Source organism: Sinohyriopsis cumingii, chromosome 14, assembly GCF_028554795.1.
Source record: "Sinohyriopsis cumingii isolate HCF-2022 chromosome 14, ASM2855479v2, whole genome shotgun sequence".
Taxonomy (NCBI): domain Eukaryota; kingdom Metazoa; phylum Mollusca; class Bivalvia; order Unionida; family Unionidae; genus Sinohyriopsis; species Sinohyriopsis cumingii.
This window is the reverse complement of record NC_142974.1, coordinates 7149695-7174630: the sequence shown is the minus strand read 5'-3', so window position 1 is coordinate 7174630 and position 24936 is coordinate 7149695. Positions and strand designations below refer to the sequence as shown.

Genomic DNA, 24936 nt, shown 5'->3' with positions numbered 1-24936 from the left:
CTCCGTAACGTTCAATGTCCTCTTGGCTCCACGTCTTGTCGATGGGGTCTAAGACCCATTGGGCAAAATCGGCCAGCGTGTTCGGTCCCCGAAAGATTTTTTCACGCCCTCCAGGAATCTTGCTGCAGTGAGGGCAATGTCTGAAAATGGGTTCTTGAATGCACTTGTCGCACGCTCGATGAGCCACACAGAAATTAGGAATGTGAATGCCGGTCTCTTGAAGCATTCGAAATCGAAAAAGATGAAATTGCCTTTTTCATTTTTGTGACCATCCTCTTTCTCTGGTTGGTATTTTTGCACGTAGCATTGATGTTCCAAGTCCACGATGTGGTGACAAATGTGACATATTTTCTTTCCTGAACATACGTGTGCCTTGGCATTATTGGTACGTATGCCTTGTCCACACGTAGGGCACAATCTCAGCAGTTGACAAGCACATTTCTGCTGTGAACCTTGCGTCTTCAAATGTTGTTGGTAACAGGTAGGGCTGACAAACGTGCGCAGACAAGTTGAACAAGGCACTGGTCCTTCGCTCAGACAGGGTGGAGAGGCCAAACATCTTGAGCATTTCCATCCGCAATGTTTGTGTTGCTCTCGATTATTATAACCACGGTCACATTTCTCACAGTAATATCTGTATCCCAGGAATCCAGTGATATTGGTAATGGTATCGAAATGGTCATCATGATGATAAAGGTGAATGTATTTTCCATCCTTAAAATCTTGGCCTCGAAACAACAGAGGTCCGCGCACTTCTTGAGGGTGCACTTTCAAAGTGTAGCGTGAAGCTAGGACATCTTGCAATGTTTGCATTTCAGGAATGCCACAGGGTGTGTCTTTGGACAGGCCCGCTTGTTGTAACAGGAGTTCTGCTTCGTTTCGTTGTTTGGCTCGGTCCGATTGTCGAATAGTTTTCCAGGCTCTTTTCCATTCTGCCGTGTCGTTCTTGTTGGCATAGGTTCGCCCCACCACGATAGCCCGGGCTAAACACATCTGGTCATGAGGGTTGTAAATTTGGACGAGGCTACGCTTAATGCTGCGAAGATCGTTCACCAATAACATCTTTTTGCGTCCAGTCCCTTGAGGAAGAGAGACGTGAGCCATTTTCAGTGTGGCTTTTCCATCGGTGATGTCAAACTGGTCGTTGGATTGTTGCACCTGTTGTATCTTGTCCATGACTTTGGAAGGGGTCAGTTCTGTGGGTCTGCTAAACTCAATCCAAACACGGGACTTCAAAAAAACGTGTTGTATGGATAGTGTCAAGCGATCGTCTTCTTTAGGTTGACATTGTCGCTTGAGTGCGGTGAGTAAAGAATCCCACATCTCGGTGATGAACCCTTCTGCTTTCTCTAAGGGTACTTCGGACTTGAAATCTTTAAACTTCACCGTGTAGGTGTAAGCCGTGGTTCTAAATTTTCTAGAGGAGCGCTTTTCTGTCTCTCGAATGGAATAGTATTTGTCAGGGTTAACTAAGGGCGGTGAACTTGGTTGAGAGGGCTTGGATTCTTGTTCACTCATGTCGTCTTCAAAATCACTGGCATGAATTTGTGCCAAGACTTCAGCTCTGGTACGAGGCGATAGATCACGTTTCTGCCTCTTACTTTCTTCTTCTTCTTTCTTCTCAAATGAATTAGATCGTTTCATCTTGAAAGCAAAAAGTCAAATGACTCAAGTTTAAACACCATGAGCTACTTTATAGTCCTGGCAGACCAGCGTATAAAATGGGTTGTTATTTTGAATTATTGGCAATTGAAATGGTATCTCTTTTCGAGAGAAGTGGGTGGCCCTGAAAAGGGCCGTTATTTTCTTGGTGTAGGGGTGAGTTTAAGCAATCAACTTTAACTGTCTTAAGCCTTTGCCACGTCCGAGGCCTACTTTTGATGATGATGATTGGGTTGAAATCACTAAGGGTGGTAAGGTAGGCTTAGTCTCAGGGTTGGCGTGTTTAGCTCGGGAAGGTCGTATTCTCTTCGGTCGTGATAAAGAAGTCTGATACATTTGTTTCAGACTTCTTAACTACGCTAAAATGTCCAACAGTTCCGTGACCGTTTGACTTTCACCCTCTTGTTTCTTTGCTGCTTCTTCTTCTTCTTGCTGTTTTTTTCTTCTTACCTCTTCTTCTTGCTGCTGTTGCTGTAACAGAAAAGCTTGTTCTGCTTCCTTTTGTCTCTGTATAAATTTCTCCAATTCTTCTTTCTGTCTCTGTCGAAAATTCTCCACGTGCGGTAAAGATGGTAACGAAGGTTCTGGAACAAATTCTTGCGAGGTCAGAAAATCCACAAAATCCCAGTTTACGGCTTCTGAAAGTAAGTCCGGGTTCCCTTGGGTAGTATCCACCGTCGGTGCACCCCCATGGATCGTTTTCTGAGTTTCCGTCTTGTTGAATCACTGTCGCATAGATTGACAGCGCACAGGCGCTAGCGAATGTATATAGGCCACGTGACGTCACAGACTGCTCTCTTCCGATTGGATGTGGACTGACTGAATTTCGTCACGCGTGTTTGGATTGGTCAACGAACTCAATCCGTTTCAATCCTTCCTCTCCCTATAAATAAGCGCAGTTCAGTGCAATCACTCACTCACCTATTCTCGTAGCCGCAAGATGTGGACTGACGTTGAATCTTCCACCCTCGTGTCTTCAATGATGCTCAGGACGGACATGCTCATGTATGTCCGATCCAAGTGGACCCTTGTCCACAGGACCACCAGCAGTCTGTGGATACGAAGAGTTTACATAGAGAGACAAGGTTGCCTCAAGAGGACTCTGATGTATGGCCCTGCTGTAAGACGCAGCTTGAGGACAAGAAGATGCCACAGATGCCCTTTATGTTAAGGGCATATTAATATAAATCCAAAGGCCCTTTTCAGGGCCACTCCTATTTCTCGAAAAGAGATTGACTTTCAATTGCCTAACCCCGAATTATTATTTTATGTGTGTGTGTGTGTGTGTGTGTGTGTGTGTGTATGTCTTCGCGCGTACGTTGTGTGTGTGTGTGTGTGTGTGTGTGTGTGTGTGTTATGTCCCTCTCCCCCTGTTCCCTTTCCATAGACCCATCAGGTCTGGACCCTGTTACAATTCCCCATGTTCAATTTCCCTTGTCGCTAGAGTTGCCCATGCTTTTTTGCCAATGTTCAATCCCCTTGAGGCTAGAGTGGCCCAAGACTTTTCTCCATGTTAAATTTCCCTTGAGGCTATAGTGGCCCAGGGTTTTTCTCCATGTTAAATTTCCATTGAGGCTATAGTGGCCCAGGGGGGTCTTGTAATGCTAATTTCCATTGAGGCTATAGTGGCCCCCTTTACTACTCATGTCGCTTCTGTGTTCATTCCTTTGCTGTTGTAAGTATCTTATTATACTGGCTTGGCTATGACAAATTAATCCTTGGGTCAGAGTTAGGCCACCAGACGAAGACTCGTATTTCGCTGTGGGTTTTTTCAGGTGTTTTTTTTTTACATTAGTTTTCTTCCTCATAAATACGATGGAATGCATTGAAACTGGAAACTAGGTATTTGGCGAATAACATCTCTCTTTCTCTCTTGTATATATATATATATATATATATATATATATATATATATATATATATATATATATATATATATATATATACACATATATATATATACATATATACATATAAACTACGCTCAGTAATTTGGTGTTTGTACTCTTACATAGTATATATTTTTTCCATGCTTAGATCATATTGCTCATTTATGACAATCCGTCCTATTTAAATGCAGGCATCAGACAGGACTTGCACTTTGATATTTCAGAATTTTCGTTTAACATCATACGCGTACTTGCGTGTATTGCGAAATGTTTACGTGATAAAGCTATTTTTTTTAAAAACACACAATTCATTTCTGCTATACTTAACACATATTGCTAGGTGGAACTCTGTTATGACGTTGTATTCGTCTATAAAGTTGACTTCGTTATTTAGAGTTTGGTGCAACATATAAAGTACAATAGACCGCAAGTACCACAATCATCTCTAAATCGGACCTCCTTTGTTAAGAGTTTGGTACAACATATAAAGTACAATAGACCGCAAGTACCACAATCATCTCTAAATCGGACCTCCTTTGTTAAGAGTTTGGTGCAACATATAAAGTACAATAGACCGCAAGTACCACAATCATCTTTAAATCGGACCTCCTTTGTTAAGAGTTATGACACACCGAATATACCACAATCATCTCTAATACTGAGTTCCGTTATTTAGAATTTTGTGCAACGTATCAAGTACGACAGACGGCATGTACCATAATTCATAAAACTGACTTCTGTTAGCTTGATTACACGGTGGAACTCATAAGATAAGGAAAAAGGATAGTTCTTTTTATTAACATGCGTTGGCCTCTATTGTAATACTGCTTGTCAAACGTTTTCACTTTTGTCATCATGCACTTATCAACTATGCTGTATAGAAGAACATTGCCGTGTTTTCTCATTACATATTCATTCCATATCGTGTGTCATTAACGATTAAAGAAAGGTTGTACTTTCTATAGTGTCATTTACGTGTATGTACGTATATTCTCTGGGTATTGATTGGAGCGAAGTGCATTTTGTATGGAATTCAATGACAAGCTCGTGCCACTCTACATTCACAAGGTTAATGGATTATGTAATTGGTGCTATCATTCACGTATGCTGATTACTATCATTTCAAATATCAAGTCCATTATGTTAACACTATATTACTAATACAAGCTCTCTACCCAGCGTTTTGAGGGGAAACAAATATTCCTCCATATCATAGTCTAAGTCTCACTACCTTTAAAACTATTTGGAAATAAAATGCATCAATGATAATAAAGATGTGCATCACAGTCACTATGATAGCAAATAAAATAATATATATATATATATATATATATATATATATATATATATATATATATATATATATATATATATATATATATTACGACGCTAATCTGTTACTGTATTCCCATTTATTGGATCAATGTCGCTCAAACTCAGTTGTATCTGCCCCTCCACCACCACCACCATATGTCTTTTTCACTGCGTTCTATATTTCAATCCAGATTATATGTATTTATTTATTTTCTTTCTACAAACGTTTAATAAAAATAAAACGTAATTTATTGGCGGATAATTGCAATCAATCCCTGTAACAGTTCGTATGTTTAATTTGTAACAATGTGCGTTTGTTTCAAACCAAATTTTGGTTGCTTGAGATTCATTGGCAACATGGACTGTCATTGATAAAAGTTGTTCATTGCTTCGTTATTCACGAACACATATTGCGTCTTAACTTTGCTTACAGTCACTGATTCCCGCTGTACCATTTCTATTGTTATCGTCAACCTATCGAATCGGGGATGAAATAAAGTTCCCAACGTTTCTTCGAGGTAACAAACAAAGAGAATAGAAACATGGTTTTAAACGAATATAACTATATTTTATGTTATTGAAAGCACACAATGACCTCATGCATTTTTCCAATACGGTTTTGTAAAATTTAGAAGTTTCATAAAACATACGTGTAACAGATATACCTACTTGACTTGGTTAGCTGAGTCATATCCTTGAAAAAGTATTTTTCCCACATTAATTTCCCTGAGGGATTGCTTGCTTCTTCAACAGCGGTTCCTCGGCAATTCAAAATAATTTCGCGATGTTGCTGTAACTCTAAGGTAGAATTTGATTTCTAGCTGGAATTAAATAAATACATTTTTCTAAAATTTCAAAATACCGCTTTACTAAAGTCTTTTTTCTTAAATGTATGTTCCCTTGTAAATCGCAATGTAGTTGCTGAACTGTGATAGCTCTTTTATTAAGCACTCAGGTAGCAGATAAACTAAACATAGTATAAGTAAACACGCACACAGGTTAAGCAATATACATTACAGTTCAATTTACGCATACTCTGTATATACAGTTTTTTTTTTCAATATACAAGTAATATTAGAAGATGCGTGAGACTGTACTCTCTGTCTGTCTGTCTGTCTTTCTCTCTCTCTCTCTCTCTCTCTCTCTCTCTCTCTCTATATATATATATATATATATATATATATATATATATATATATATATATATATCCAACAATTTGTCACATCTAGCTCTTTTCAAACTGATAGTGTTACTACACCAAAGCTGTACTTTTTTGTGAGGATCATATATATGACACTGTTATGTATAAGAGATGGAGAAAGAGTCATGGGACGCATTACTATGGGTTTGTTTTACATTTTAGTTTAAACACAGCAGAATGTCTGCAAATGCGTTTACTTCATTATTGTTGATAACAAACGTTTTACTAACTATTTTGCGAGAAACGCTTACACGCCCCACTACACGTTATCTACATCACATAGATTATCAAATTAAAGGAAGAAGCATTAAATAATTGGGGAACATTTGCATACAGAACAATAAAATATTAGATAGATATTCATTCTTGAACCGCTTATTAGGATTTGTTTTAAATTGTATATTTGAATACATATCCTATAAAACAATTTTGTGTCCTCTCTTGCTAGTTGACTCTTTTGGCTTTGGTTTTGTTTTAACCGATTTATTGGCCTTTTCAAGAAACATGTGGTCCAATGCTAAATTATTTCAGTCTAAAGCTGTTCTTCTAACTCGTATCCATACTGAAGGTTTTTCACTACATTTATCGAGTTTTGCACAACTTCGCTAATAGCTTTACTTCCATGATAGTAGAATGACACCTGGGAAGCCATCATGTAATAGCGTTTTAGCGGTGTTACATGTGCAGCTGAAACGTATTTACTAGAATCTATTCTGATGTCTTTTATACAATACAAACGCAGAGTCTTTGATCATACACGACTTTATGCCTTTTCATACATTCTCCATTCGTGATAGGACCTTGAACAACAAAGTTCTTTTATTTGTGTGCCATATAGTTAAAGAGTATAAACCCAGGGATATTTTCGTTTGTTGTCTTTTGTTTAATCCTAATATAAAAAATGAATGTTTTCTCCTATGTAATTGCAAAGGATATAACTTTCAACTTAGACGCATAACTCAGCTGAATGTGTTACACGACGTTTATTTCATCACAACATTTCAACATAGATGCATAACTCAGCTGAAAATGGTTACAAGACGTTTATTTCATCATAACATTTCAACATAGATGCATAACTCAGCTGAATGGGTTACAAGACGTTTATTTCATCACAACATTTCAACACAGAAGCATAACTCAGCTGAATGGGTTACAAGACGTTTATTTCATCACAACATTTCAACATAGATGCATAACTCAACTGAATGGGTTACAAGACGTTTATTTCATCATAACATTTCAAGAAGTTTAATTATGTCATCATAACTTTGTAACATAGATGCATAACTCAGCTGAGTCAGTTACTAGAAGTTTAATTATTTCATCATACTTCTACTTTCATTTCATGTAGAAAAATCCGTACGTTGGCCACATATACAAATCTAAGACAGTAAATCCATCGAAATACGGTTTTCGGTTGGCCGTGCTTTCCAAAAGTATATCTTCATCTTATCTTTGTGACATTATAAACGTTTCATCTTATTCGGACATAGCAGGTTTTGTAACTTCAACTGCCATCTGACTATGCTTTTATATTAATCATCGTTTGCTTCATTTTCTTTTGGGGTGGGTGGGTGTAAAATGGTTCTGGAAATAGTTTAATATTATTGTATCCAACTTGCTTTGAGTAGAATTTCGATTAATGTTGTTCCAGCAAGACAACGTTTTAATCTTTTTCGGTTGTAAACTTAATATGACTCACGACTGTAGTTTCTGTAGTGATTGAAGTATTTATGTGTGCTGTTAAACGTACATAATATTTTGATACCATTGATTTCGTCTCCATCTTCTTCTTTAAGTAGCTCTCTTGAAGTTTGGATACGTCATTCATGTTGGATACAAGTGTTTTTAAAGTTTAAGGGAATGTCACTTGAAACCTTCGTGAGCACCGTCCGGTATCACCAAAATTCAAAAGTACATCCAGTTTCATTGGTTTCTCTGATATTTCAAATATTTGCTTGAACCAACATAATATTTTCAATTCTGACCAATTTATGTTTTGTGTACTGGAAAGCATTGACTCAGGACTTACCACTGAGATGTGTCGTATCTAGGTATATGAAATGGACATTTATGTAGATTTATTAATTAGCCATTAGTTTCAAGTTTCCCATCATCAGCATCAGAAATTTTCTAATTGGCTTTGGCGTATCGTTGTATTCCCATCGAAAAGTGTCTCTTCTCAGTCTTTAAGATAATAGGTTCTGAAGACACCTCATCCTTTCAGCAACATTTTCGTCGCTCAGAATCTTTGCAAATTGTTCAAGCACTTGTGTTGATCAATGTTGTCCGTGATGTCTATCTGCAGGGTTTGCAACCAATTTCGAAGGATTTTTTACTTCAACCTGATTATATTTTCTTTCCTAGTACACAAAGAGTTCTGTTGTTATATTCTGGTACAATGTCTCTGGATGCGAGGTATTGATCTAAGGTGATTAACATATCAACATGATTTCGTTCTCGTCTTATATATATATATATATATATATATATATATATATATATATATATATATATATATATATATATATATATATATATATATATATATGGTCTTCGAGAACTGGCATCAGTCTCATTAAAACGTTGACTCAGTAATATAAAAAAGCATTTGCTATAGTCATTTTCCACCTTAACCGAATTGAACAAATCTATGAAAGATATTTTCTTGAGAGATTCATGCTTGTCAATATTCATAGGTATATGTTCGATTCTGTCGAATGCCCATTGTGTGATGCCAGTAAAAACAGTGTTATTATTATTATTATTGTTGTTAGTATTGTTATTATTATCATTATTATTATTATTATTATTATTATCATTATTATTATTATTTATGTATTTATTTATTTGGTTATTTATTTTGGGGAAGGAATGACTAAAAATGTGCATGAATGGCATCAAATAGTATTTGCAACAAACTTAATTCCAAGTTGTTTATAAATTCATTAAATTTGTTGAATATTAAAAAAAAAATATTTGCTTTTCTTTTGGATGCTCAATTCTGGTGTAGACATTCGTCATTTATTGCCAGAAATGAATGATATTTTTTTTAATTTACTAAAGACTAGTTTATATGCGTGTGAGATACTGGTTATAACCACAGAAAATTTGTACTGATTAACTACATTCTTAAAATAAATCCCCTATCAATCTTTGTCAAATTTAACTGCTTACTAAACTGAGCGAGAAGGTACTTTGAATATTGACGCTTGTGCTAGAAGTCAAAGATCGTACAGAAAAGCTTTCTTGTTCACGTAAGAATTATTCCACTTGTTTACTTAAAAATGCATATGTATATTATCCTGATTTATTATTATATAAATTTCTTCACATGTTTTGGCGTTATAATTCGCACTGGAGTTCCTTTTGGCAGAATTATTTCAGGCAGTTCATAACAGTTTTCTTATCGCTGTTTGCTTTAATCTTTTTATTCCATTGAGCCTTCTGATGGTTTGCAGACTTTAGTAAATCTAATCCATACATTTTACGTTTCATCAGATTTGTTTGCAAATTTGTTTATTGAATTTTCTACGAGTCGAGTATATTTCCTTTAAAAAGAAGGTCACATACCTAAAACACTTCTCTGCTGGCAACTATTTTTAGACCATGTATTTATGTTAGTTGAAATTATCCAAATGGGACCTATCAGTTTATCGACTTAAATGTTTGAAAGCGATAACCTGAAGGAATTAGTAAACAATTTTCCAAAGTCGCTTAAAGTGACAAATTGGTAATTTGGACCAGGAAATGGATAGTGATTGGCTAAGGAACTCTAAGTGGCTTATTTTGTCAAAGTCGCTTAAAGTGACAAATTGGTAATTTGGACCAGGAAATGGATAGTGATTAGCTAAGGAACTCTAAATGGCTTATTTGTCAAAGTCGCTTAAAGTGACAAATTGGTAATTTGGACCAGGAAATGGATAGTGATTAGCTAAGGAACTCTAAGTGGCTTATTTTGTCAAAGTCGCTTAAAGTGACAAATTGGTAATTTGGACCAGGAAATGGATAGTGATTGGCTAAGGAACTCTAAGTGGCTTATTTTGTCAAAGTCGCTTAAAGTGACAAATTGGTAATTTGGACCAGGAAATGGATAGTGATTGGCTAAGGAACTCTAAGTGGCTTATTTTGTCAAAGTCACTTAAAGTGACAAATTGGTAATTTGGACCAGGAAATGGATAGTGATTGGCTAAGGATCTCTAAGTGGCTTATTTTGTCAACGTTTAAAGAAGTCGGTATGCCCAAGTAGCGCATTTATTTTTCTCACACATATGCATGCATGTAAAGTTACACCTATCTTTTGAACGCAAACATCTGTAAAATGCATTCAATGCGCAACGACTGCAGCACAGGTGAGGAACAACGTGTTCAATAACAAAAGCGGAAAAATGATATCGCTGAACGTTTTTCTTACAATTGACGAAAATTACAACGGAGGAGGCCGGCAACATACTATTAAACGAATTTAAACTTCAAAGATAAAATTTGGAAACTTAACCGACGCCGTCAACTATGCACAGTGTACCCATAGAACAAGACAGTAAAAATATGATCCTATAATATACCGTCAAAATAAAGCTTAAAGTGTTGACGCTTCGTACATCTACTACAATAAAACTAATGGCACTATAATGATATCGGTATTATCACTGCATGTCTAATTTGATTTACATACACAAATTCAACTAATGACAGTACAATGTTATCGGTATTATCACTGCATGTCTAATTTGATTTACATGCATAAATTCAACTAATGACATTATAATGATATCGGTATTATCACTGCATGTCTAATTTAAACTGCATACTTAAATTCAACTAATGACACTATATTGATATCGGTATTATCACTGCATGTCTAATTTGAATTGCATACATAAATTCAACTAATGACACTATAATGTTATCGGTATTATCACTGCATGTCTAATTTGATTTACATACATAAATTCAACTAGTGACACTATAATTATATCGGAAGTATCACTACATGTCTAATTTAAACTGCATACTTAAATTCAACTAATGACACTATATTGATATCGGTATTATCACTGCATGTCTAATTTGAATGACATACATAAATTCGGCTAATGACACTATAATTATATCGGAAGCATTACTACATTTCTAATTTGAATTGCAAAAAAAATTCAACTAATGACAATATAATGATATCGGTATTATCACTGCATGTCTAATTTGAATTGTGTACAAAACTGAAACTAATGACACTATAATGATATCGGAGGTATCACTGCATGTCTAATTTGTGAATTACAAGCATGCATTCAACTAATGACTCTGTAAACAGACCCGTATTATCACTGCATGTCTACTTTGAATTACATATATACATTCAACCAATGACACTGTAAACAAACCAGTATTATCACTGCATGTCTAATTGGAATTACATGCATAAATTCATCTAATGACACTGTAAACATACCAGCATTATCACTTCATGTCTAATTTGAATTACAAACATAAATTCAACTAATGACACTATATTGATATCGGTATTATCACTGCATGTCTTCCTTTAAATTTACGTATGTGTTAAATCTTGTCTGCCTTTAGTAGTCACATAAATGTCGAAAATAAATAAGATCATAAATATCATTTACCGAGGATTGTTAAAAGCATGCGTGATAGAAGTAATAGCCTGTCATAAATATGTTACCAAGCCTTGTTACAAAATCGTGATAGAAGTAATAACCTGTCATAAATATAATTTCCCAAGCCTTGTTGCAAAAAGTCGTGATAGAAGAAATAGCTGTTTATTTGCCTGTCTATCCGCCCACATATCTGCTTACTGCCATGTGTCTGTCTATCCGATCGACGTCATAAAAAAATAAACCTCGCCTGTGATTCAAGATAAACTTTGTCTTAATAACATCCTCACTGATGTTGATAGACTAGAAGTTGTGAATGTTGGAAGATGAGCCATAAACAATTCGTGCAAAATTATCAAAGAAGCAGCTGATGTTTGCTAGAGTTTATTTACCGGTAGAGTCATGGACAGAAACGTTTATCGGGCATTGATCGATAAAATTCACGACGATTACCACATCGTTAAAAATGTCAATAGGACACGGAATAAAGACCTCAGAAAAAGAGGCCAGGGTTAAAGATTACCAAGAACGTGGAACGGTCAAGGTCTGAGACTGTTGCTAACGCTGTACGTAACCCCGTGCCAATGTCATCAGCACCCCCTTATTAAGTCGTGCACGAATATAAAGCCCGTCGTTTTAAACTAGTTAACGGTTTATATTGCTCGATATTTATGAAAGATCTAAAACAGGGCCCAGGGTGTATTGATCTGTCAGCGTATGCAACACGAGATGAACTTGCTGATGTTATGCGTCTAGCCGGGGTTGATCCGTAAAGGTTGTTGTTTTTCAGGATCAGCATGTGCGGCTAAAGCCGAAAGCCTAGCAATATCAAATGGGTCGATATTAACCTGCCAGGTTCAGGTGAGACCAACAATAAATTCGAGATATTTGCTGATGGCGGGAAAATCAAAGAATCAGGCGTATCACTAACGATTACCCACAGTGATGTCAGTAGACGTGCTGCTAAAGCCGGCGGTACACTGACTGGTGAACTGAACATGAGCGGAAATATAATTGCTAAATTAAAAGAACCAGAATCAGACGATGACGCAGCAGCGAAGAAATACGAGAAAAACAAAGTCGCAGTAATGATCTGGTTAACAACAATTAATGAAGTATTGGCCAATTTCAGAGGTGAACATACTAATCACTTGACCGAGTTTACGGCTTTTCACAGAAATATAACTAAACTCAGCAATGGTTTCTTTGGAAAACCAATTCTCGTCGCTGAAATTCGCACACGAATCGTTGACAGCTACGAAAGAAAAGCGAAAATATTGCGGCTGGTGTTGTTCATATGAATGCATTCATCAACACGGTATACACAGTAGCGTCTAGATTAGCAACATAGTCGCAATAAAACAGCTCCTTCAAACATACCGCTGAGGTCCGTGATGTGCAGGCTTTCTGTGTTTAGCGCTGCGCGATTTAGGATACATTCCACATTTCTATGTCGTTATTTCAGTGATAGATTTTCCGGAAACGTGTAAGTCGCGTTAAACCAAAATACCGAGGAAATATTCTTACTGGATTCAGAAGACATAAAAAGTTAACCGCAACGACGTATTTGTGGTGTCTGACTTTCGTCGCGAAAACACCTCAACTAGTAACTTAGTATATAACATAATGAATATCGTATAGTCCTTTCGGTATAATCAAGCATGTGCATGAACGGCATCGCTGGAACAAATCATCGACCAGCACATGACAAAAAAATGATCGGTATTGACGTTGTTGTATAAGTGGTCTCCGGGATAGTCGCTGAAACAACGTCGTTAATCGGCAAGTTACCATCGACGCACACAATATCTCCCCTGGCTGGAATCTGTCGGCTTTTGTTTTTGAAGTTGCTGGTATCCTTAATATTATCGAGAAAAAAATATACACATGTGTCGGTAAATTATCTACACGAACGCATAGAAATAACGAACTCGGCGTAACGGATTCCAACACAAGATGTTAGCTATTTCGTACGAGCACTTCCAGCTGCACGATTTTCAAGCGGTCAAGATAACCTTGATCGTATTTTTTCAATGTAACAAACTTCACTATCTCATGTTGTTCGTGTAAATCCGTCAATGCCAATCCCATTTCTCGTTGCATTAATTTGATAAATCTATATTATGCCACAAGTGTATATCCACCCTCTTCCCGTCGCTGTTGTATCATCTCAAAATCATCGTTGAATTTTTTTCAACATCAAGTTGAACCACGGGACTATCTTGTTGTAATTGTTTAATCTCAGAGATAATCTCATTAATAGTTTCCTGGTTCATTAGACAAAAATGCATTTTTCTCTTAATAGAATGTATCGCGATCAGTTATATAACGTGTTGCTGGATTGTGTAGCATTATTGTGATGAATCCATGCGGGATTTTTGAGCACGTGCAAAGAAGGCTTTGAACTTATATATGTCCATGTCTCCGGGACATAAAGTCTGATGAATATTTCGCACATAAAATATAACCAAAAATAACAGCTTTCTCTGATCACTTGTGGAATCTGATTGTACCTTTGTATAATGTAGATTACATCTGTCGTTTAATGTCTGCCCGGTGAAAATATTCTGGCCGGATTTGCTTGTTTGTCATTATGATATCATCGTAAACGACTAGATTGGTAATATCCTCGTTAAGACCCTCGACAGACGGCGGATGACTGATATCAGTGATAAGTCCAAAAACACCATTTTCAGCCGCTGCGTTTTCATTAAATTCCTTAAGAGCATTACAGCAGCGTTGGTCATCTACGGATGGCATTACTAAATAAAGTTGTTTGCATCTGAGCTATCTCATTATCAGGTTAAGCAACAACTGAGTTTTACCAGACCAAGACGTACTGATGATAATACCTCGAATGGAATTTGGTAATACTGGATGATGCTTGAGCGGTGCATTCTCAATCGCTGCTGAAAGTCAATTACGTTCAAACTGTACAAATATACTGTTATTTATATTCATGAGTTTAATTTGTGTTGGTTGAAAAACGGTCACAAATACAACCGGCTTAATGACAACCGTGTCGAAAACGACACGCGATGACTCAAAGGCTATTGTGTGACATGCGGCATAAAAAATATAAGTTTGCGGCGTAGGATCACTCTGCGAGCATTGGCGGTGATTTTGGTGCCACACTCGAAAGATACACCATGGGCTAAGTACCAGGGGGAAACCCTTCCTGGATGTAATTATTGTGGTCCTGGAACCCGACTTGATATTAAACTTGACGAACAAAATCAACCAAAATGAGGCGTATTTCCGGTAAAAGCAATTGATCAAGCGTATATCAAGAGTGCCATATTCATAGCACCGCGTACAAAAATAATGATCCTCAACAACGACATATCGGGGAAGTCAAGTTGATTCACACGTTGAAGTCGGTAAAATAATAAAGACATGTGATGATCACTCGCGAATTGGTTAAGATCGGCTATGAGTGGTAAACTAACGTTGTACGCAGGCAACTGATTATCAGATAATTACATAAAGGTGTCGATTTATTATAGTTCAAGATGATACAGGGGAGGTACAGCATCGATTAGCGAACTCGCCAAATTCAGTTACCGCAGATTGGTTGTTTTGAAAGGCAATGTGGCAAATATATCTACAACGTCCGACAACAATTCAGCATGGACGATTTAATGTCAGTACGCCAACGAAGTTCATCTGGCAGATATATTGTTTTTACCACATGACGTCATTGGCACATCACGCAAACGGCGCACATACTAATACGCGTTGACTGAGCGAATTTATTCCCGTGGCGATGGCCACAGTTTACTAAGGTTGATCCTGGCAAAGAATTTCTCGGTGCAGTAACGAATGTGTGTGTGTGTGTGTGTGTGTGTGTGTGTGATTTTAACGTAGATTTAAGTCTTTCAGACTTATTTCTACGATGTCTGCAGTGTGGCAGTTTATAGTGATGTCTAGCACTGGGGCAATATGTTGCAGAATTGTAGCGTGATGTCCCAGTAACAAATTATCACATAAAACATCAGGCCGACCAGAGGAAGCTGTTAGAAACATTTTTGTAAGTCTTTGGTATGACTTGGCCCGGAATCGAACCAACGACCTCCCGCATCCGAGGCGGACGCTCTAACCACTAGGCCACTGGAGCGGTACAGTGCAGTAACGATGCTAATGCAACCAAATAACGTTACAATCATACGTGGACAGAACGCGTTACACTGTGATCAGAAAATCGTTGACTCATTTAATGTAAAAGTAGCACAGAGAATGTTTGGATACACTGGTCAACAGTGAAATCATTACTGACTTGAAAAGGCCCTAATCTGTAGTATTTTGGTGTGCCGAACACGAATATAACCGTGAAAAATTTGTATTGGCTCTCGTTTTGAAGATATTCATATACCTCATTTTCTATGTTTCACTGTGTAAATTCCTCCAGTAGGACTGCAGCAACATCCGGAATAATGATGTAACATTGCATAATACCATCATGCTCACATCATCCACAGTTGATTGCATCATTTTCTGATGCAATGCAATACTAATGCCATGCGGCTGCTGAAGTAAGTTGACGTCAGCAGTGTGCTATACATGTGTAGGTCTATTATACTAATGCCAGGCGGCTGCTGAAGCTGACGTAAGCAGTGTACTATATAAAGCCCAATCAGATAGGTTCAGCATTTAAAATATTTTAGACGTTGTGCGAGACAGTTCAAGCTACTGTTACATAAAACTTATTATTTTATCCATTTACGTACAATAAAGAACAGTAATGCCTCGAAAGTGTGTTAATACCGCGGACAATTTTTGCTATATTTGTGGGGAAGTGACATTTGCCAACCAGAAGAAAAGTATCAATTATCAAGTGAAGAAGGCATATCATCTTTACTTCGGATGCAAGGTTGGTGACCAAGACAAGCCTTGGGCTCCGCATATATGCTGTGCTACATGTACAACACAGCTTTCACAGTGGTTGAATTGCAAAAGGTCATCAATGCCGTTTGCAGTCCCAATGGTGTGGAGAGAGCCAAGCAACCACCTAAATGACTGTTACTTCTGCTTGGTTCCTCCTCTTTCCGGCGGAATAACGAAGCGAAAGAAGTCGAGAATAGTCTACCCAAACATTCCGTCTGCATTGAGACCAGTTCCACATGGTGAGGGACTTCCTATTCCAGAACCTCCAGCAGAATATTCTCTTGATTCATCTGACGAAGACAAAGGTGAGTCGACCTGTTCTTCTCCTGGTCCATCAGCATGCAGCGATCCAGATTTTCACTGTGGTGCATCATCAACCCCACACAGAATAACACAGGAAGAACTAAATGACCTGATTCGTGATTTGGACTTATCAAAGAACAAGGCAGAATTGCTAGGATCAAGACTCCAACAATGGAATCTTCTAGAAGAAGATGTCACAATTACTGCATATCGAAAGCGCCACCAGCAATTGGAGCCTTTCTTCAGAAAGGAAAGTAATCTGATATTCTGTTCCGATATTGAGGGCCTCATGAATGCTTTAAAAATCACTCATGACCCACAAGAATGGAGACTATTTGTGGACTCTTCGAAACTGAGTCTCAAGGCTGTGCTTTTGCACAATGGAAACATTCTTCCATCTATTCCAGTAGCGTATGCTGTCCACATGAAAGAGACATACGATAACTTAAGGCAGCTACTGAATTCCATTGAGTATAACAAGTACAGCTGGCACCTCTGTGGTGATTTGAAGGTAGTTGCCCTTTTAATGGGACTGCAGCAAGGATATACAAAATACATGTGTTTCTTATGCGAGTGGGATAGCCGAGCAAGGGAAATGCACTACATGAGGAAGGAATGGACTCACAGGCAGAATGTAGCCATTGGAGAGAAGAATATCCAACACCCAGCTCTGGTTGAGGCTCAGAAAATCTTGCTACCACCCCTTCACATCAAACTAGGTTTGATGAAGAACTTCGTGAAAGCCATTGACCGGACTTTGCCAGCATTCCGATACCTGCATGAAAAATTCCCTCGACTCAGCGAAGCAAAGATTAAAGAGGGAGTTTTTGTGGGTCCTCAGATTCGAGAGCTTTTCAAAGATGACCGGTTCAACAACTTGCTGGAAGGTGACGCGAAACAAGCATGGAATGCTTTTCGCCTAGTTTCTACAAACTTCCTCGGAAATGTTAGGGCAGAAAACTATAAGGAACTAGTAGAAGACATGTTGATGAAGTATAAGAAACTTGGCTGCAATATGTCTCTAAAGATTCACTTCCTTCATTCCCATTTGGATTTCTTTCCTAGCAACTGTGGTATTGTTAGTGATGAACACGGCGAATGTTTTCATCAAGATATCGCAACAATGGAACAAAGATACCAGGGAAAATGGTCCACTACAATGCTGGCTGACTACTGCTGGACACTCCTCAGAGATGCTCCCGAACAGCTGTACAAGAGACAGGCGAAGAAATCTAAGATGTAGTCAATGACTTGATTTTTTATAGGTAGGCTATTACAGTTGACCTTTTACTATTGGAATGCATTTCGTTATGTAAACATTAATTTCTTGCAGATTACAAAAAAACTAGAGCCAATTTTGCAATTTGACTGTCATATTCGTGTTCAGCACATAAAAATTAATAAGAATTGACTAATTTTATTTCAGTAACATGACTTTTGTAAAAATTTGTTGTCCAGTGATATCAATACGTTGAACACAATATATGAAATACTGAGCAAGGACATATCTCGTGAATTGCGAAACGAAAATGACAGGACGCCCATTACAGCAACCAGCGCTGGGCAGCCAGGTATTTATATGAACCTGGTGAACTTGAGGGTGGTGCAGCAAGAGCAACAGATCATGTCTGGAGTGTAACCACACATACAGTTTCCAGCGTGAAAAGGTCTACTGTGCAGTTATCAATCTACATACTAGATTCAACTGCTTCTTAATGTGGATTTGTCGTAAGATACCCAATTACCGCCAACTTCGATACGGGGTCGCAGACGCTAGCAGTGGAAAAGCGGAGCACCGCACCGTCTGTTACATTCAAGGCATGCCAGAGCTACATTTGCGACTGCATGGCCATGACTATTCTCGATTCTGTCCATAGTAAATTGTCGTATGTCACTGGGAAAATATTGTTTCAGCATTTATTTGTTACAACAGGCGCAGTGTTTGTTTCGTCGTTGTGTCAGCGAAATGATAAATTCATCATCAAGATCAAACTGGCTTTTTTTGTCATCTCGCGCATACTCATATAAATTTTCCTTCAATGTTGTTGCCCCAATCGTTGGTCGCGAAGAGGCCTGTTTCTCAGACGCCATGTCTGATTGATCAAAATTATCATAGAAAATTCTACGCTGTTGAGATATTTTTCTAACTATCGATACCGACAAATACACTAAATTAGTTCATTTAATGCGATGGTCGACACTCCAGATAGCTGAGGCTGTTAGTTCCTGAGACGAATCAATTGTTATCGCATAACCTAGATTCCAGTACAATGTTTACGGTTGTCGTGAAACGACTACTGCTTGAATCTCGGACGCCGACCACGCCTGTTGTACAGCATCTGCTGGAATCTCGACGATATCATTAAGAGCCAGTCACTTTGTGCACCCGTAGTCTTAAGAGGGGTAGCCATTTGATGCCAATCACGTGATCACGTGACAAGCTGGATTTAGGCACGCAAGTAATTGTTCACAACAAACGGAATTACAACAGGGGTCATTTCTTTTATAATGCATGCAAGTCATTGTCCATTTAAAAGGTATGACAACATGGACCATTGCTGTAATAATGTATGTATCATGTAAGTATGTTTCCGTCGTTCTCGACTAATTAAAATGGTCTCATCAAATATCATGTTTGTATTATCAATTAAATATTAATTTTGTTATTTGTAACTAATAAATAAACAATACCTGTACCTAAGTAACCCAGACTTCAAAAAACTGTACGTAAGTAACACAGACTATAAATATATGAACCAAAAATAACACAGAATAAAAATTCCTCTAAGTAACAACAGCCATAAATACCTATATCTAAGTAACACAGACTATAAATATCTATACTTAAGTAACACGTACAATAAATATCTGTACCTAAGTAACACAAATTATTAATATCTGTACCTGCGTAACACAAACTACAACCAGCTGTACCTAGGTAACACAGATTTTAGGTACCCATACCTAAGTACCACAGGCTAAGGATACCTTCACCTAACATACCAAAAGACACCTGTACCTAAGTGTCACAAATTATAATTACATGTACCTAAGTAACACAGACTATGAATACTTAACCCTAAGAAACACAGACTGTAAATAATTAAACCTAAGTAGCACAGACTATGAATACATAAACGTAAGTAACACAGACTGTAAATAACAAAACCTAAGTAACACAGACTATGAATATCTAAACATATGAACACAGACTGTAAATAACAAAACCTAAGTAACACAGACTATGAATACCTAAACCTAAGTATCACAGACTATGAACACCTATACCTAAGTAACACAAATTTTAAATACCTTTACCTGACTAACACACAATAATAACTATCAAGTTGCAGGTTGTTTATCCTTTATATGGAGATTATGCAAAGTGGAAATCGAGCAAAATAAAATTCGCATGACTTGTAGATTTTGTCACCATATGCATGAGTTCAAATAACACAGGCTCCATCTCTTATTTTTTCACTAAAGAGAAACGTGATTTTTAACTTTGGTTCTCTCAACCCAGCATACCTTACTGCATCAAGTATGAAAGATAAGTATATAACAGAGATATGGTAAAATTAGAAGGCCCCATTGGTTTCAATTGTGGGTATAGCGTTGTTGACTACGTATATATTTTGAACGCTCATCTTGTAAGACGAATTTGAGAAGTTTTTTGAGAAGCAGTCTGAGAATATATCTTTATAGACGAGTGCCACCATCAAGGTGCCCTTGTTGTGCAATATGCGAATCTGTATCATAACTTGATCATGTGACAGATTTTCATCCAGACCTGAAAACCTGTATTAATGGATATTGGTAATATAAATAGGCTTAACAGGTTGGGTGGGTGTGGTATAGCCAAAAATGCACGTATTGTACGCAAAAAGTGAACAGTGATCCATTATTCATTTAAATGTTCAAGGACAATCTGTTTTGCGGAAAATATATTTATATGACCACAAATAGGCATCTTGATATTGCATTTTACGCGCAATAGACCTTTTATTCAGGTGTATTGATTGGATAGTAACTATCTTGTTGTATAGTATTGATAAGATTGTAATCATCTTTTTGCATAGACGCATGTTGAATCTTGCAATCGTGTCGGATTCTGTTCAACAAGATACTTACAATCCTATCAATATTATGCAACAAGATAATTACTACCCTATCAATGATGTGCAAGAAGATAATTACAATCCTATAAATAATATGCAGCAGGATAATTACTACCCTATCAGAACTATGCAACAAGATAATCACAGCCTATCAATACTATGTAACACGATAATTACAATCCTAAACATAAATACCATGCAACGATATAATTACAATCCAAGCAATACTATGCAGCAAAATAATTACAATCCTATCAATAGCATGCAACAATATAATTACAACATATCAATACTATGCAACAAGATAATTACAATCCAGTCAATACTATGTCACAAGATAATTACAATCCTGTCAATACTATGCAACAAGATAATTACAATCCAGTCAATACTATGCAACAAGATAATTACAATCCAGTCAATACCATGCAAAAGATGATACTTGCAATCAAATTCAATATATATCCCATATATGTAATTTATAGACGCACTGGGGCATGAATATAATACACGTGGCAAACTTGAGAATGCCTTGAAATGGTTGCTGGCATTCTGGTCTCTTCCAGTCAACCCGGTCAATTATATAAGCATACTTGTTACCCGATGACCATTAAACTTTCCGTATTGACAGTACAGTTGTTTTCAGTACTAATAATAGTGATCATAACAGTGAAGATAATCTTAAAGATAACAGTGAAGATAATACTGAAATAGTTGTAAAATAATTATCATGAATTACTTGTTTGCTTGTTTACATTTTACTCCCTTGCCTCTCTTCCTGCTACGTATGCATTTCTCTAAATATTAATCAGTCAATTTTTTTTTCACAAGTACATCGTCTTAAATATCTAAATATAAAGAAAAGTAATTGCCATTTGCTACTTACCCTAAATAACCCTGATATGTATACATATATGGGATATATATTGAATTTGATTGCAAGTATGAGAACTATTATATTTGTGGTATGCATTTCCGCGACTGTGAGAAAGGCAATTTCGCTAAACAATAGTGTGATTCAAATTAAGAAAAAGACACGTTGTTAACAAATATTACTTAATGACCATAAACCACACACACACACACACACATACATACATACATACATACATATATATATATATATATATATATATATATATATATATATATATATATATATATATATATATATATATATATATATATATATATATATATATATATGCTTTCCTATAGTGGCATATACGATGTGACATATAGGCGATGTATTGGGAAATAATTTACGCTTGTTTGCACAATTAGATATCGAATTAGATGTCGAATTTTGAATTCTATTGAACCTTAAAGTTGAATGCATTGAGCATTAAAATTTTATTACATTTCAGCCAGAAATGTCTTTGTGAAGGGTCACTTCGACCTTTCTTCTTTCCCCCGTGTCAGTGTTAAAACTTGAAAGGTTAAAATTTATGACTGAATGAAACGACCAGAGCATTTTTACGATGCTCTGTTTAAGTAAACAATTGAGCTACCAACTATAACCGCTTGATAGAAACACATGTCAAGTTATCATTTTCAATGAGAAATTGATATGCACCGTAAGCTGTTTGATATCTGATTAAATAAATGATTATCTCGGGCAAAATGGAGGAACCGCTGATTACGATTGGCTAGAGTAATTTAAAGCGTACATTTTGAAAGCAATATGAATTTAAATTGACGACCTAAGTAAAAATTCTTATAGGAAAAGACGGGGTTTAGTGCTAGGACGCACAATTTCTGCAAGAGAACATCATTAAGGTTAGCAATTTTAATTTTCCACCAAATTTTCTTTTTTTGATCGTTTGTTTTATGCAAATATGTTTGACATGATTAGGATTCATATTGTGTATCGTTTATTCAATATCATCGAAATCTGTTGATGATAGAGTTTTTATGCAATTTATCTCTTTAATTTTACAGTTACTAGTTTATTGATAGAATTGAAGATTGCATGCTATACAAGTTTTAACATCCGGAGAAGTGCATAGGGTTATATGAAATAATTTCTTTTGCCTGTTAGGATGATACGGATTATCGTAAGTTAACGATAATTACATATGTATATTTGATTTTGTAATGTTTAAAAAATCTTGCAAGTTAGGGATTACAGTGAGCTAGAATTTCGTGAATTTTAGCAATAGTAATCGAGCATGTGGTAGCTTAATTAAAGAGATACGGTAACGTTAGATATACCGCTAAGGTGTTAATTATGGCCTGTCGCTGTGAAGCAAGAGTGATGTTCTATCGAATTTTTTCAGAATTTATGCAGTGCATTGTGGATAGCTAGTACGCTTCTGAGCAACTTAAATGAGGGAATATATGTACGTGTAGAAAGTGGTACATACAGAGATTTAGGGTAGTTTTGTTCTTTAATGAACAGATTTCTGGATAGAGGCGGCACAGTCCTAAGACGGAAGTCCGACAAAAGGTGCGACGAGTTTATACTAAAGGACTAGGAAGTCCAGGAAGGGGTGAAGCGTAGAGAATAGGAAGGCTCGAGGAAATAGGAAAACGTTGATACACGGTCACGGAAGGAAAGTGATGCAATCAGTCGTGGTTATTGCGCTCTTTCACCACTCGTTATTATGATGAAATAAATCCGAATCAGACATATCTATTAAATTATGTTAACATAATTTAGATTGAATTGGAATTGTCGCTATTAATTTGTTTTGATTAAAAAAAATTTGTTTCTTGTCTTATGGGGCTCGTATTGCATTATTTTTTCCCAATATTTTTGCTCATTTCTCTGTTGAAATCTCTTTTTTCCACTCCCACCGGGTTATAATATCGAGGGAGGTCATCCTCTAGATAACGCCAGCTAAATCCAATTAACCACACTTCTTGCTAAGAGGGCTACGTTACAGTGACATATATCTGTATTTGTGTTAATTTGTTATTTATGTTGTTTTATATATGACATTTGAACACTGAGTAAATTAGCTGTTATCGTACATTGTAATCGTTTGCAAGTACATGGGGTGGTTTAGAGAGAAAGATACAAAAAGGCAGTTTCAATGTGGCTGGTGGTCTACATAAACAGGAAATATGTGACCAAAATCTTACATTTTTGCCTTCAATCCATTACCAGAATACCGAGAAAGTGGTTTCATGTAAAGATTGATTACGTAATACATTATAGAAAATTGAATTACCGTTTGTGGTAGAATGGACATTTTTCAGTATGTACTTAAAGACATGGGAACAAAGATTATGAATATTCCAAACTGTTACTTTTGGAGAGCATGTTTGGTGCTAAAATTGTATTATTACCAAAATGCACTGAGAACTGTGCTAGTGTCATCATCGCAAAATGCTGCTTGTAGCCAACAGAGGCCTTCAATGCTACTTATAGCTAACACAGGCCTTCTTTAGGAACTGCTGTCAAATTTGCTCATAATTGACTAGAATCTATTTATTTGGCAAAATGTGTGTGCATGAAAATTACGTATGTTCAATTTCTCCAAGTTTTATACAAAATCCACTTCTCCTCGGCAATAAATGAATTATGCTAAGTGTTACGACCCTATGGTTATAAATTGAATCTAAAATAATCCTCAACATTTCTGTTCAAGTCCAAAAGAATCGAAAGATCCAAATGATTTTCACATCCTTGAGTGTACGTGTCACACTGACATTGTCAGAACTCCTTTGAATAACTCACAATAGTCGTAGAATAATGTTCCAGTCTAATGAGTACTTTGTAATTCCTAACGAATAATTCCAACAAATTATCCTCACAAAGTATCTTTACACAACATTACAAACAGCTAGAGACTGATTCTAACATTTAAAATAAGAATCCGAGGTAGGAGTCAATCCAAAGTAGGAATTAACTGATTGTTTGGCTCTTTCCTTATAATACACCTTCTAGACTATTACGACTATATTTCGCAACATACCCCACTCGACGTACCATA

The 24936-nt window shown here is 36.7% G+C and overlaps 1 protein-coding gene across 2 annotated transcripts in view; it reads right to left on the bottom strand.

The window, feature by feature from the left end:
- The window catches only part of LOC149783152 (uncharacterized), a 197264-nt gene that overhangs the window by 44013 nt on the left and 128315 nt on the right, over positions 1 to 24936 (bottom strand). The window contains exon 1 of one of the 2 annotated variants that reach the window (XM_089931387.1): positions 5535 to 5672. The exons of the other annotated variant lie outside the window; for it this stretch is intronic. The gene's annotated coding sequence lies outside the window, so the exon portion shown is untranslated. Of the gene's footprint in view, positions 1 to 5534; positions 5673 to 24936 lie in introns of those variants that run through there. 2 annotated transcript variants of the gene reach the window in all.